The sequence below is a fragment of the Lytechinus variegatus genome, chromosome 2 (assembly GCF_018143015.1).
Source record: "Lytechinus variegatus isolate NC3 chromosome 2, Lvar_3.0, whole genome shotgun sequence".
In the NCBI taxonomy this organism is placed as follows: Eukaryota; Metazoa; Echinodermata; class Echinoidea; order Temnopleuroida; family Toxopneustidae; genus Lytechinus; species Lytechinus variegatus.
Window position 1 is genome coordinate 16,720,015 of NC_054741.1, and position 13,191 is coordinate 16,733,205.

Genomic DNA, 13,191 nt, shown 5'->3' on the forward strand with positions numbered 1-13,191 from the left:
AAATAACAAATTCGCTGGTTGATATTAAGACAGTGACCGTCCTAAGAAAAAAAAAATTGATCATAATTTTTGTGCCGGCACATAATTTATTCAACAATAAAACTGGATACTTTGACCAATCTCTTTTAATAGTGTACACTAGCGGGATACGAGCATGATAAAGAAATGCCCCAAAAAATGCTCTCAAGTTAATCACAGAATTTAGATTTTTGTTCATTCTTTAAATTATCATTATTATTATTATTATTTGTTTGGCGTCACCTGTGCCTGGGAGGCGAAAAGCGAACTGAATCACTATGACCCGCAGGTCTCTCCTCCCGATATAACTGATTAGGGGAATGCAGGTGGACCACTACACCGGGGTTTCCCCCTGCTCTTATACGAATAGTGCAGTGGGTTTTTAACGTGCAAAGGTGGTGACTCTCCTCTACACGGGGCCTCCATTTAACGTCCTATCCGAGGGACGGAGTGTTTTCCATTGTAACATAGCCTGCATCTATATGAAACATGGGAGAGACGTTTACACACAACGCACTGGCTTCAGTCATCAGCCCGGGGTGGACTCGAACCCACGATCTTTGGTTCGACGGGCAGACGCGTTACCGACTGAGCCAACACCGCTCATTTGGGGTATTAAAAACCCATCGCCCCTTGGATTGCAGGGGCCGATTGCACGAAAGGGTCTTTCCAAGGACCGTCTTTCGTGTCGCCCATCTTTTATGATACGCTATAAGCGGGGTGTTTCTGAAATTAATGATAAAGAATAAGATTCGTTAGCTTGCTTTTAAATCAAATTGTATACAATTTCATGATATATCACATCATTTTATAAACAAATATTTTGTTAATTTTAACGGACGAATGAAATATGTTTGCAGGTAATTTATTTAAAATGCGTTTCACATGGCGTATCATAAAAGATGGGCGACACGAAAGACGGTCCTTGCAAAGACCCTTTCGTGCAATCGGCCCCTGGTTCAGTTCAGGTCAGGAGTACAGTCAAAACTCGTCATGCACGCTCCCCCGAATGTGGTTTCCTATCAATCTTCAATAATTAGTTAACTGTAAACCTAATGAGTGTGAAGACGGGGGGAACCACCCTAACTGCCAACCGGTGGGTGATAACAGCAAGAAAATTATCACCCTCATGACCGAGCCACAGTTGGAAATCTTCGAGGGGAAATTATTTCGAATTAGGTTTTTTTTTTAAGTGAACGTCATGAAGCGAAAAGGTATTAAAGGGAACTCAAACCCTGAAATACAAACTTTGACCTAAATTCAGAAAATATATATAAAAAATTTATATCATATATTTCCCCTTTTCTGTGATTTTTTTGGGGGGCATATCATGCTAGATGTTTTCCGGATAAATTCTACAAACTACCATTAAAACTAAATGCAGATGACCGTATACCTGTAAATGGAATATTGGTCAAGACCCTTCATGGGCATGATGGGGCTCGTTCATAAAGACTTGCAACTATTGTAATCCTGCCATTATATTAATATCTCTGCAAATCTTGATTATGATCGGTTGCTGAGCCATGTTACCACGCAGTAGTTGCCATATAAATAACAAAATTACAATAGTTGTAACTCTGTATGAAAAAGGATACCAGATCATTTAATATAAAAATGTATTCATCAAAACCATGATATGGAATGTGGTATATATTATAGCAATGTACAATGGGGAGCAGCACGGCAGTGACTGTACATAATCAAAATTGCAAAAATTATAACAAAACGCAGTAGATCTTCACCCTTCATGTGTTCACTGTAAAAGAGGTGTTAGAGCTGATACAATTTGTTGGTCCTAGAGAACACACCATAAGGTGTTAAAATCACATCCAATATATTAGAGTTTTAACATAACACCAAAGAGTGTTAAAGTAACAGCAATATTGTTACAACATCCATAGCAATTAAACACCAAAAAATTGACACCGGAGTAAAATGACTGATGTGGTCCTGTATGTACACCAATCAACACCCCGTCAACACCACAGAATAGCTTTATTATAATAATGTGCTACTTAATTGGGGTGTAATCAAAGCACTAACTTCACTGGAGGGTGTACTCCTCCTTTAATTGATGAGAGTTGACTCAACCTCTCGTCTGGGATTTAGAGACGGGGATACTTTACCGATTAAACTCCTTTTGAGATCTGAAGTAGCTCAACGTGCAAAGCAATAAGTTGCTAAAAAATTTCCTTAAATACATTTTTTTTTCATCTTATTGATAAACTCTTGCTATAAAAAGATCGGTATTTCCTCTAAATCGAGTCCAAAACATTGTAAGAACTCGAGGGAGTAAATCGATTTATACAAATAAACATCAGTCATGATAAATCTTGAATCCATTGACGGGAGATCATTTGTGCATGTATGTTGAAAATGTTATTAAAAAAAAATAAATTCACACTAAAATCTTTTTATATGGTTAAATGATACAATTCCAGCGAAATAAAAAAAATTAAAGCAAACATGAACATTCCACTATATGCCAAAGACGAACCGACAGATTGTGTTTGATCATTTATTATGAACATAGTGATAATAATTATGTTGTAAAAAATGTTAAAAACTGCACTAGTCGTGTAGATGCTTCTTATATAGGTGTACTTTAAAAAAAATATTGGGTAAAAATGCTCTTCGAGGTTAATTATGTGTCCAACCAACATTGGGCTTTTTCAATTATCCAGTGTGATTAAAATTTTACCCATTCTAAAGTGATTGCTGTTTATTTTTTTAACCTTACTGGACAATACGCTTCCCGCATCGGGAAAAATACTGCCCGAAATTGGTTTGACACATAATTACCCTCGTGCAGGTTAAAATTTTACCCAATATTTTTAGTGTGTTTACGAAACATGGGGTGACTGACTCTTTATCTTCTTTTATTTCTCTGCCCCCTTTTTTTTTTACAAAATGAGGCACCCCTAGCCATTTCCAGTACTGCCGCCCCTATACAGGGCAATGGTTTTGAAGTCGATATTGTATAAGATAAGAGGACGACCTAGCAGACGACGGACGGGGCATGATGCTTAAAGACTATAGGTGTCAGTGATTAATGTCAGCAACGGGCTGAGTCATGGCTAACTGTTAACTGGCTTTACGGGAAGATTGTTCTTAAGACAGGAGAAGCTTAAAACATCACCAACATGACGTCAAGTTCGCTAAAGAAGTATGCAGGTGTTAACCGAGATTATGGTTGACATAACCAAGGGGCTTCAAAAACAAGCTCCTTGACATAACTTATGGTAGAAGCGTTTCTCCTTTGGTATCCGCAGTCAGCTACAAATTGAATGGCTATTAGTCCTTTCTGATCATTTTTACAAATACTTTTGTCAAAACGGAATATTAACACAGCTCCAATTTATGAAATATGTTGGAGTGCAGTAATTACATAATTGTATTTGAGTATTGATCACGTTTCAGTGAATGGTGTGTGAACAGAAAATAAAAAGAGGTTGTGTACTCGCTCGTTTTGCTCACTTGCATCTTATGAGAGAGTGTGTTTGGTATACTTCCCATCCTAAACCGAAAAAGTGGGGTGTCTTACAAACAGTTACAACTAATCCGATCAACCTCAAGTTTATGGAAATCCATCAATGTCAATTTTTTTTCTTCTGGAAATTTGCTCAATGTCTGTTGGAAATAAAAAGAAGCATACTGAATTGTTCAGAAAAACAGTGAATGTATGAATATACATAATTTAAAGAAAATATTTTGAACAAACATGCATGTATTTTAGATGTTGACGTTGCTGGCTTTCCATACTTGCGATTGATCGGATCAATCGCAACTCTTTGTAAGACGGGGCCCAGTTGTTGTCCCTATAGAGGACCTCAACCCGAGGTGTTAAAATTACACCCTAGAGATTGAACATAACTCCAAAGAGTGTTAAAGTAACAACAAAAGGCGCTATAATGAGTAATGACACCCAAGGTTCTGAACTAACATTGTAAATTTAACACCGGAGGCCTTTATGAACACCGGCTAACACCACAACGTTTTTAGTAGTGTTCATTCCCTTTTACGTCAGTCTTGAAATAAAAGCGATTGTGAACTTTAAAAAAATCTAAATTAATATGCATTGTTTGTGGTGTGAAGTATCCTTTCTCAAATCCTCAAAGAAATAATGACGTATTTGCAGACACGTATCTCATTTATCGTAAAAGAATAATATGCATCTTAATTTTCATTCTTGAGTCATCAGGGATTGAGAATTGAGAAGCGAGATGACCTAAGTCAATAAGATTAATGTTTGTAAAATAATAAGTGCCAATATTTTTTTCCTACATTAAAGCAACGTTATGGGAATAGACATGATGTACATGTGCAATACGGGGAGCAATAAAGTTGGTTTTCAGTTTATGAGACATGAAGACAGAGTTTCTATCATTATGTAATAAACATATCAAAACGTCACTGATGACGTGATAATCTTCCGTATTGACGAAATAGTAGAATGTGAGCAGGGGCGAAATAAGGAAGGGGAGGGCAGAACGTTTCTCGATTTCTTCAAAGTTATCAGAAAAAAAAGTTTCCATCGTTATATCTGACAAAAATAAATAATGAAGCAACAGACGCTCACAATATGACGCATTTGCCTTAGAGCGCAGCTGACAAGAAAGAAAAAAGGAAAGAAAAAAATTGGTAAAATCTCCTAAGTATGGGAGGTCTAATGTCTGCATTGGGGAGGAAATGCGGGATACACGTCCCTACCCCCCCCCCCCTTCCTGGGGAGCGTTTCATCAATATTCTTGTCCAACAAGTTGTCAGATCCGACAACTTTCCTTGATTTTGATTGGCTGACAAGCACATAAAACTGGAGTTGTTGGGTAGAACATCTGACAACTCCTTTCATGAAACGCCCCCCCCCCCCCCGATCGGTCCGCGTACGTCTGCACGATTGCTCGTATAGTGGCTATATGCTGCACGGATGAACTATTAATATCTCATTTTCCTTGGATTTTCATTCAGTGTGCACCAAGAAACAACAGGCAGTCCACCTGCCGAGTAATCTAATCGACGACTACCGGTTCGATGACGAAGTCTTTCCTCAACATCTACAACACTTCACAATGTATGATATACCCATGTAATGTCGCATGTCTTTCGTCTGTCTTCTTTCCATCTCTGTATTATCATTTTTTTTGGTTATCTTCTTGCCCATTTCCCTCTTGTTCCACTCCCCCTCCACATTTTCATCATTATTGTGCCCTTTTTTATCAAATTCTTCCTGATTTTCTTGTTCTGTCATTTTTATTTCCATCTCATCCACTATTACCCGTTATTACAATTCTCACCCTTTTCTTTGTTTTTGTTTACTCCTGTAGCCCTATCATAAAATTCCATTAGTATTTTATTAATTAAGTTATTTTTAATCATTGATTAATTAAATGATAATAATAATAATCACTCTTATTTAGCCATGGTGGGCATTTCAGACATCAATTAGCTAAACTTTCAGTGATCTACCCAACATAATAACAGCGGCGTAATGAACAAAAATTTTGAGGGGCCAGATATGGTGTATCTGGCCAAATTTATATAAAGTTCGGAACAAGCGAGGCGAGCGAGCAAAAGATTAGACAATTTTATTACAAAAATCAAATTTTGTGATCATAGATTTTGACATAATATCCAGAATATAATATTATATTTCACTCTTCTCTTTCCTTTTCTCTTTTTTTTTCTTTGTCTCTATTTTTATTTTTTTTCGTTGTTGTTTTTTTTTTTTTTTTTGGGGGGGGTAGCACCCCAAGTCCCCCATCTGTAATTTGTACACCATTGCTTGTTGAAACTGAATAATAATTAAATCACGCCCCGTTTCACCTGGGTTGATGGGGAGGGTTTAGGCTTAGGGATGCTAGGTTGTTAAGAAATATGTAATTTATGAGGGAGGAGGCCAGGATGATGGGGGTTAGTCTAGGTTTTATTAACTATTTGTTTTGAGTATTTGGAAAATCTCCTTTTTATGCTCTGTTGTGAATATTTCACACTAAAAAAGAAAATATTATGTTGAGATTATAATTAGAGTTTACACTTAATGTATATATACCATTACCATCAATATTGTTTATAATATGTATTGGAAATGCGATGGACTTTCAATATAACACATTAAAAAATTATATGTTTTACTGGGTTAAGACATGCATGTTTAAAACGAAAAAGAGAGTAGCAAGTTGGAAAAAAAACATTCGATATATTATGTTAGTGCTTACAAAAAGAAAAAAAAACAGAAAATATGTAGCGTTTAGTATATGAGTTATCATTGTATTTACTAATTTGGAAATAGATATTCCATTTGCTATATGTATTTCACTTCGTTTATGTCAAGAATTGAAGTTATTTTCAAATAAAAACCACTTAATAAACAACAAAGATATGGATTACAGAACAACACCCCCCAAAAAAGAGAAAAAAACAAATAAATGAATATAGAATTAGCTGAATAGGATTATATTTTTATGAATGGAAACTAAAAGAAAGAATATGATTTTCTTGGAGAAATTCGAATACAGAGAAAAATGAGTAATTACGGATTATCAGTGACACAGATAGTGACGTAAAATCTCTTGCTGACATCATAAATTATAAGAAAATAGAAACAAAAATAAGTGATAAAATCTTGGAAAGGGACAATAACGGAAACGCGTCTGTTTCCTGTTCTTACTTGGTGATATACGTAACATCGGAGTATTATCATCATCACTGCGTCATAGATTCTTGCAATGTTGACGTTCTTTAAAAAGCATACCAATGAAAGATAATTAAAGTTTTTCATGTTTTCTGTAAGAAAGTCCAAAATACAGTCAAAGTAAGTAAAGGTTTGAAAACTTTATGAGCCTTCTGTTAAAGTCGTAGTTAATCTTCAAATAAATATCATTTGAAACACTGAAAATATATTCAAAATCGGAAGAAAAATATTATTAATATTTTTTGCACCGAGAAATGCTAATTTGGACCCTCAAAGATGTACCTGTTCACCTTTTAAGGTGCATAATACTTGATGTTAAAAAATTTTCAAATTTAAACCTTTAATACAAGGTTCACCCTCGTGCTTAATATAACTGCACCCTTAAAGGTGCACATAATTGCACTCATTAGCATAATTGCACTCATTAGCACTCCTTTGAGGCTGCTGTTGTACCAACCTCTAAATTTCAATTTGAACTTCTATTTTTAGTGTGATATAGGTGGATACAGACAGTACGAGATCTATATATATACATGATAGAGAACAGAAAAGGACGATGATTTTAGTGAATTCTAATAGATAGTTTATTTCATACTAAATGACTCTGGTATGGAACCCATCCGTATTATCTAAGTTAGCTTAAATTTTGAATTGCGTTTATCATGTCTTGCTATATTTTTTTACTTTGTTATGTTATGATTATTATTTCATGGACAGCAAAGTGAAACGGAAATGAATAAGTGAAATGAAAGGAAATCAGAAATAAATTATATTGTGACGATAGTTTTGTGGTAAATAAAACGATTTTGTTTCTTATTCTTTCGAATACGTTTTCCCATGCCTGGATACAGGGACTCCACAGTGGACATGAAAGTCTACGGAAAATGGCATTTTTTTTTAAGTGATATTTTTCTATCTTATGGCTTTGGAGAACATCTTAAAGCAATTGTGTCTTATTCTACAATTATAATGTCTTATTTTTTCGCCTGTCACAACATCTTATACCATCTTTTATCATGAAATCATGGTAACACAGATGCGTTCAGCTAAAAAAAAATGATAGATGCAGATTAAGTTTCTTGAAGGCGAGATAATTCACTTTGTAGAGTATAGAGTTTAGCAAAACTTTCGTAAGGCATTATTAGAGCATTATTAAAGCGGAACCGGTTACTGTGTGACATCTATCTAGGCGTTCTTATTCTTTATAAGGAGTAAGCTAAAGAACTATCACCAACTTTTAATCCGAAATCGAATAACGTAAAAGATGAAAAGTTGTTCCTTTAATAGAATACGATATCCCTATAAGCATCTGAAAATGTATTGTGCATGTGTAGTATGTCTTCGTTCATATTCCGTATACACAGTAAAAACTGTGGTGTTAACCGGTGTACATGGAGGACCACACCAGTTATTTTACACCGGTGTTAAATTGGTGGTGTTGGTTTTACACCTATAGGTGTTATTACAGCACCTTTTGTTGTTACATTTACACTCTTCGGTGTTATATTTAATCTCTTCTCTAGGGTGTAATCTTAACACCTCAGGGTGTGGTCCTCTATTAGCACCAATTGGTGTCAGTTTTAACACCGCAGTTTTTACAGTGTACTATTGGACATCGTGCGTCATTTTTAATTCCAATGTGAAACTTGTATGATCTTTGACAGGCTACAGATTGACGTCATATCAAAGTGAATTAAAGATTGAAGACTGTATATTTTATTACTGTCGCGTGCATCTATTTCCTTCACTTGTTTCCATGGTCTGCATAAATGAAAAAAAGAGGATAAAAAAACTTATGTCATTTTTCGAAGCTACACTGTCACGGTGAAGTTTGTCAAATGCTATAGGCTATTATTTATCAATCGAAATGCGGAATAATTAACATAAAATGATTCATTATGACCTGCATGTAACACATATTTTATTCCATTGTCATTTCACTTTACGTGTGAAATCGAGTTTTCTTTTAGGCTAAGGCCAACATTATTTGATTTGGATTGACTTGAATTGAATTTGTTTTCATACTTCACAACAAAAAATAAAAACATAATACACGAAATGCATTTGATACATACACAATAAAGAGGATAACGAGAATGGCAGTAAAAAAGGTGAAATATAAAGGAACCTGCATAAAAAGCAGAGCTTGCATGTCTTCAGGTTCCTTCGAAATTGTTAATTACGGAAACAGTTTAGTGAGCAAAGCGAGGCAAATGGTCAAGATAATATTTTATCTATATAAGGATCTTTAATTGGCGCAAATAAAGAAGAAATTTAGAAAAAATTTCAGTTAAAATTAGCATTTAGAAACCCATCCCCCTTCCTACTGCGACAGAGAAGTTAACATATTTTCAAAACATTTTTTTTTCATGTGATTGATAGAATAAACCTTTCTCAGGTGAAATCCGATTAATAATGTGGTAAATCTATTTGTGATTAGTCGTGATTTAGAATTTAAAATCATATAGTCTGTAAAATGCAATTTGAACATTGCAGTTTTTAGAGTCTATGGCCCGTATTCTGAAGTCGGGTTTAACTTAAATTCAGGGTTAAAGTTGTGGTTTAAGTATGGGAAGCCAAAAGTATCAATTTGTTTATTAAGTTGAATGTTTCTTATGTTTACTGTGCTATTTCCTGATTCATCGATGGTGGAGACAATCATCTACTAGTATTTATACTTATTACACAATTATGAAAGATTTGAGAGCCGAATGAGCTGAAAGTTGATATCTCTTCTGTTAGTAATTATGTAACAATTGGCTGTCCATACTTTTAACCTTTTATATATATATGGCTGTCCATACTTTTAACCACAACTTTTAACCTTAAACCCGACTTCAGAATACGGGCCTAATGTTATATATTTTTTTTAATAAAACGAGAGCCTCCTTTCATCATTAGTGCATAATCTTATCCCTAAACGAATTTTGTCTAAAACTACAATTTTACAATGAAATGAAAAAAGCAATTGTAAAGTAAATCAAACATTTTTTAATAATAGAAAAAGGTGTTTGTAATCAAGTGTTACTCATGATAATCGTGAATTTGAAAACTGCTTAAAAGCTGATATCTATATAGGACTGATATCTTCACACTGTCTATGCACAAAATGGGATTTGAATTAGTAAGAGATTATGATGCCAGAAATAGGTATCTCTTTACCAATCTAGCTCGTTGTCAGATATCTATGAGTGGTTGAGTCATATCAAGACACTATTAGGTATGTGTGATTCGTAAATTTTCTCGGAAATCCATAACCGATTGCATTTCAAGTTTCCATTTAAGCAATTAAGAGATTATATTACTAATTCATTGACACGATTATGCTCAAAATGACAGTCGTAATATGAATACGGTTTAATCCAAGCTGTTTGATGGTATAAAATATAAATATAATGCAATTTTAAATCAAATTATCAGTCAAATAAAATGTACAAGTCTGTTGATTTTAATGTTGAAAATAAAGCATCTTATGCTCTAATTAATCGACTGTTGCTATCACTAAAGTTAAATCAAACTGTACTTCATATTCTGTGGAGGCTATAAGATTAACCAATTTTTAAATCAAATTCTGGAACCAAGTGCTGTCATACTTATACGTATAGGTACCAAATATTTCTGACATTCCTCATTTAGTTTTGTATTATAAAACAAATATGCGATATCACACGCATCCGAATCAATGTGAAGAAAAAAAAATCATGACATTCCAGTTGTTATAGTCTTGATATATAATAATAATAAATAAATAAATAATAATAATAATGAGACTTGTAAAGCGCCAAATCCACTCTGTAGAGTGTTCAAGGCGCATAAAGAGCTAAGAGTTAAATAGCAAAGTTTTTAGAAGATTTTTGAAAGTTTCGACAGAGGTACATTTTTTGTCTTCAGGAAGGCTATTCCACAAAGTGGGGCATGCAAAAGCAAAAGATATAAGTTGTAATCTACAAGTCCATCACTTGTTAAGCAATCTTTTCCATTATTATTCTAAAGTCATTTATGAAATCTATATTTGACTCAATTTAGTCGAGTATTATGTGACCATACACCATGCTTGTTCTCATTGTCATTACTATGTGTTATCATTGAACCCCTACGAAAAACAGAGGCATTATAGCATTTATCCCTCTATCCATCCGTACCTTTTGAAATAGTTATGTCATTTTAAAATTTCACATTTTTGATTGTTTAATTTGTGCGCACTACCTTGATTTTTCTATCTGTTTATAAGGAAAATGAAATCAAACCAATCTATTATTTTTTCAATATAAAAATTATTGCAATTGATGTGCAACTAAATAGAATTAAAGTGAATTTTAAATAATGTCCAAGTTTTGACACCCCTGTTTTTAGTTGGTCGGGAAACGGAAAGTGCCCGTCCTCTGTTTGTCAGCTTGCGCCCGATGCAGCTGTCCACAGACAGGGCCATCTTTTCATCTCCGCTAATCTCTTCCTAGTCTTAAGAAATATTGCCAGACAAGTAACTATCAGGGGTCATCGAAGATTCGACGATAGACGTGACGATATTGTGACACACTCTAAAAAAGGTTTTAGTGGAGGTTATATGGTTGGCTTATAACTGCTTTATATGATATTTACCATCGTATATATTTCAGAAAATATGAATTTTGGGGGTAATTTTACCAACTTTTGGCGTTCACCTCCCTCCCACCGTTCTCTAACAATCTATTCCACTTCCCTCGCTCCCACCCACTCACTTCCCCTCCCATCTATTTCCTTCCAATCCATTCCACTTCCCTCACTTCCCCTACCCTCTCACTTACCCCCTCCCTTCTCTTACTCCCCATCCCATACCCATTCTACTTCCCTCATCCCCATCCCCTCTTACTATACCCCTTCTCCCTCCTCTTACAATCCATTCAACCCCATCAGCCCCTCGATCCCCACTCCCACCTTTTTTCTCTTCCGCATCCATTCCCACTCCAATACCATTTTGAAATTGTCATCAGTACCATCCTCATCCTTTTTTTTTCTTTATTAACAATATTGCTCATAACTATGATATCCGGCATGTGACAATAAGCTACAAAATGCACGTATAGTTTTTTAAAAAGAAATTAAACTACTTTAATATCCCGGTCTAATATATTGGTAAAATGTTCAGGCTGACTTTGCCGAATTATGTTCCAAAATAGGGTCGGGTGGTACGGGATGCTGCTTCTCCCAAAAGAATATCAACGTAGCTCAATATAGCTCTTGTATATACATTTCGTTATTATTATTGTTATTATTTTTATTATCATCATCATCAGTATCACTATCATCATCATCATCACCATTCACTTCATCATCCTCTATCATAAGCATACAATGTTCAATATGGAAATATGATAACCTAAATAATACGTAGGCCTACATGTCCATATGCCTATCTATGAAGCATTGTGTCTTCGAGGAATAGTTTCCGGACTTCGAATCCCAGACATGGCATAATTTCCTTCAGCAAGAAATTGATGCAAATTGTGCTGCACTCAACCTAGGTGAGGTTAGCTGGCGTATTTTTTTTAATTCTTTAAAGAAATCGCATGTGTGCAGACAGGACAATATAAAGAAACGCATAATTACGTTAAATGGGATTTCACAATAATGTGCTGTACAAGAACGAAACATTATTATGATTACAAAGACATGAACATTCACTATCTAAAAGTTCTTCAATGTTTTTTTTCCACAACTCGAGTTGAGAACTACATAACTACTAACATATTTACACAGTTATGATAACGATATGCAGGGTAATTAAAAACAATTACGAACACACGCTGTAGAATAATTGCGATAATGAATATTGATATATCATATTACAGTATACACTCACCAAAGAAGAGTCGATGATTCTTTAAGGCTCAATCTCTAGTGGTTGATAAACCCAGTAGTTATTAACATCCATAATACTCCTAGACCTATTCGGAGTTCGCCGAAGTATTAAGGTTAGTTTCGTGCATTTGAAAAGTGCTTAATCCGGTTGGAATATTATTGGATCACGTCCCGCCCTCCTTCTGCCACTAACTCTCTACTTCGTTATACTTTTTTCCCCGACAGTCGAGAGCAGATTTACACCTTATGATATCATCACAACATCGGAATCCTCGTCGATTTCGACTCAACTTTGAACTCTTGATAAACTATCTTCATTTCCCCCCTCCTCGTCGGGCTGTAAATAGAATAGCCACTCTGCTTCACTGGCACACGACGTCAATGCATGAAAAATGACCTGTAGACGAACCGTTGCCTTGCATTTGAGCACGAAAACTTCCTCTGAACATTTTGGTTCGTATCGTCTGCTATCGACTAGCCATACAGACGTGTTCATACTAGGTAGTAATGTTTAGAAAAGGTCAGACGCGTAAGCCTATTCACTAAAAGATTGTGAGTGTTTTTTTCTGAAGCATGGTTAACTAATATTGACTTTAAAGAGAATTGATAAAAACATAAGTATCGTTTCAAATTTCAAAACA

The 13,191-nt window shown here is 34.9% G+C and overlaps 1 protein-coding gene across 1 annotated transcript in view; it reads right to left on the reverse strand.

Moving 5' to 3' along the window:
- LOC121407449 (nucleolar and coiled-body phosphoprotein 1-like) overlaps window positions 1-12,910 on the reverse strand; it is an 83,263-nt gene extending 70,353 nt beyond the window's left edge. Inside the window, exon 1 of the mRNA XM_041598520.1 lies at window positions 12,552-12,910. The gene's annotated coding sequence lies outside the window, so the exon portion shown is untranslated. The remainder of the gene's footprint in view (window positions 1-12,551) is intronic.
- Between the last annotated feature and the right edge of the window lie 281 nt (window positions 12,911-13,191).